Source organism: Anas platyrhynchos, chromosome 2 (genome assembly GCF_047663525.1).
Source record: "Anas platyrhynchos isolate ZD024472 breed Pekin duck chromosome 2, IASCAAS_PekinDuck_T2T, whole genome shotgun sequence".
In the NCBI taxonomy this organism is placed as follows: Eukaryota; Metazoa; Chordata; class Aves; order Anseriformes; family Anatidae; genus Anas; species Anas platyrhynchos.
The window spans coordinates 10,740,386-10,743,862 of NC_092588.1; the positions used below are offsets into that span (position 1 = coordinate 10,740,386).

A 3,477-nucleotide genomic window follows, 5' to 3' on the forward strand; every position below is an offset into this window, starting at 1 on the left:
AAATTGAAGTGATAACCTAGATCTTAGGAGGTTCACATACACTTCCAGGAGGAAGGATGAACTCACAGCTACAGAAATGGTCTGACAGCACTATTTCAGTCCTGACCTTAAAACAGGCTTCATCTGCCACCTTCTCTGTAACCCAGACAGTTTGGCTCTCTATGCCTTTGCATCTCATATAGAGAGGATGATATCCTGCTTGCAGGACTGTTCTGTTCCCTATGTAGAGAGCAAGAGCTTACTGCTTCTTATAGGGCTTAGCACATGCAATCTTTTATTTCAAACCTCTCGATGCTACTGTGATATGAGTAAATAATGGAGAAGCCATGGCAGAGTCAGAAGAGCTTTCAGTCCCAAGAGTGATTGCCCTTTTAACTAAGAATAGTATGTTTTTATATTGGATTTCTTTCTTTTGTGTGTGTGTTATTGTTGCTGCTGCTGGAAAAAAAAAATGATTTATTTCAATACATTTTCTCTTGTTTAAAAAACAGAAGCTTAACCCTTGCTCTTTCCAGAGTAAAAGTAACCCTACAGGGTATGTAATAAATATTTAAAATGGATAATTGAAGGAGAAAGGAAAAAATCATGTCACTGAGGGATAGCAAAAATTTTATTTCAGGGTAGTGACAGCTTCTGTTGTCTCTGCCATCAAATAACTCTGAACTCGGGAGAACTGCTGCATGCAAATGAAGTCAAATTAAATGTAGGTGTCCACATCAGGCACATCAACTTCTTCAGAGTGGCAGATCAGTCCCCTCTGCACAGAGACCAGGCAGTGGATGCTGAGTGCTCTGCCCATTACAGATGGTCCCTCGAGGACAAGGTGAAGGCTGGTTAATGGCACAGCAGGGAGAGCCCCACATTGCACCTTCCTCTGCTTTCTTCATGTTGGAGCAGATTTCCTCCCTCGGTGCTGTCAGGCCAGTATGCTTCTCCATTACTGGAATTCATTTTATCCATGTTTTAACTGGCACGAGAGAGGAATTGTATGCTGATGAACTGACTAAGCTGTCACCATCCTACCAGCCAGCTCCCCTACACCTGTCTTGAAATCAAACGCTGGGCCAGAGAGTCTGCTGCAGCAGAGCAGCATGATGCCAGCCTGGTGGGATACGGAGAGCATCCTTCCAGAGCTGCTGGTTTCACCCCTTGGCAGGAGTTTGGCTGTGGTTCCCTCATCTCATTTCATGCCCCTGTCCAGGTATATTCTGGGGGAGCGGGGTGGGGGAAACTGATGCTTAAGTAATTCAAGAGTTTTATTTGCTTTTTTCTGGAAATTTGGCAGAGCAGGCAACTGGTCCTGGCTCTCCAAAACAGTGCCAGCACTGTGACAACAAGCAATGCTTATTTATCACAAGGATCTTTCTGGACTTGTGTTTGTCCTAAGACCCATACCAATACATACCCTGCTGCATCCTCAGTCTCTCCACATGTTCTGATTTCAAGCTCTGACAGAAATCCCACTGACTCCCTGTCATGGGCCATGACTTCCCATCTTCCCTAAAGCTCAATGAGACAAGAAATAAAAATGTACCTTGGGCAACAAAAGGCCATTGTTACCTGGAAGTGATTCCTCCCAGTGCAACTGAGTACAAAGTATGAGTTTGAATTACTTTTCCAATCTGGTAATGTGCAAACCACTATCAAGCTACAGGGTGATGGTGATTGTATCAAAAATATTGATTAATTAAAGAAAAAAAAATACCCTTGAAGAGGATCTTCTCAAATGCTACTAATTCAAACATCTTTTGTCCTCCAATTGTGCTGAAAAACACATCTAAATCTAAAACCATTTTTGATATGTATGAATGGCTGAAATAAAAATGACTTTTACTAACAAGTGATTATGTAATATTAAAATACCGTTATCACATTTATCTGTTTACCAGCTGGAGTTCTAATTGAAATTTGTTCAGAACTCATAATAGCATTAGGTCATGTTATGCTTACAGCATTAAGCAATGATTACATCTGTGGCTTTTGTTTTTAATTAGCTTTTTCAGTTATCTGGGAGAGATAGAACCTTTCAAGATCGTAATTCACTTTTGATTACAATGGAAAGAGAACAAACTGAGTCATCTTACAGAAAAGTGTGCGACTGTATAATTTACATCCCTGACTCTGAGGCTGTTAGATCTGACTGTATTTTGATTTCCTGTCACTCATCAGTTATGTTAATTGCTTTTTGATGGCAATGAGGTGCTGGCGTTTGCACATTCGGGGATCTAAAATGACTTTTTACAAAAGAGAGATGAGCGTGTATTGTGTCTTACTTTTTCAGTGGCAGGACAGAAGCAATGCTGCTAATGCAAAGTACTGAAAAACAGACACTTTGTACCAGCTGTGCAGCTCAACATAGACAGTCGAATTTTAAAGAGGGCCTCAAAGGTAGCCATAGCTCTGAATCAGAAAAGTGTTTGAGCATGTGCCTCCATCCTTCATCCCAGCATACAGACATACAATTACTCACCTGCTTTAGGTTAAATATCTTGCTGAGTCTCATCCTATGGAAAGGGCAAGCCTTTGCAAGCAAGCAGCCCGCAGGGGGTACTTTATGTGCCCTCATCAGTGGGTAAGTGACACTAACTGCTCGTTAGTAAAGAACTGACTCCAGCAGTTCCCCAGACTAGCACAAGTTCCCCTGCTGCCCTTTTTCTTCAAACCCTTGCTTAGCTTGCTGTAAATACCCATGCTTGGGAGAATGGATGAGTAACTCCATGAGCCAAGACGGGGAATAATCAGCTTTAATTCGCTGGAACAAGCAACTGCTGAGAGCCAGCAAACAGCCCAGCTCGCCCTTCTGCTGCTACTGCCAGCCTGGGGGCACCGCCAAGCAAAACTGCCGCCTCCACGCATGCTCATCGTGCCGTGCCATGCCGCACCCTGGCCCCCAAGCAGCACCCAGGGACTGGAGAGAATCTGAACATGACTAGCCAGGGGAGCTCGGCATCATTCACCAGCCAAGTGTTTGTGAAGATAAACTGGATGAGGGTGGTAAGATACAGCTGCAGGAAAAGAGCAAGGTCGTTTATGTCTGACACACCTATGGAGGTGTGAGACACACGCAGAGGAGCTATAGTAAGGAGACCAGTCTGGTGTGCTTACAGGATCGTAATTGGTATCCCTGGAGGAGTTAGAGAAATTGTAGAAATCATAGGAAATAGGTTCAGAAGGGGTCTTGAGATGTAGCATAATCCACTCCCCAGCTGAGACAAATCAAGGGGAGAATTGGCCATAAGACACATTGCCTGTAATTCTCTTGTTCTGCTCAGTGCCAGAAGAGCTCAGCTGTTTTCTAATGTCCCGTTGAAAAAAACATCTTTCTAAGAGGAAGTGTAGAAAATCTGGGAAGCGTTACTGAAATGATCAAAGGTCTAAAATCTGTATCATTTATTCAGTCACTAAAAATGATGATAACCAGTTAATGCCACTTACAGGTGTAAAAAAGGCCAGGGTTCAAAGTACTGGACCTGATTT

General features: G+C 43.1%; 1 long non-coding RNA gene across 1 annotated transcript; it reads right to left on the reverse strand.

Moving 5' to 3' along the window:
- Window positions 1-591: 591 nt before the first annotated feature.
- Window positions 592-2,641, reverse strand: LOC106016680 (uncharacterized). The gene is made up of 3 exons (XR_001189560.5): window positions 2,471-2,641; window positions 1,406-1,500; window positions 592-967 (listed from the first exon to the last, which is right to left on the reverse strand). It is a non-coding gene; the product is annotated as an uncharacterized lncRNA (long non-coding RNA).
- Between the last annotated feature and the right edge of the window lie 836 nt (window positions 2,642-3,477).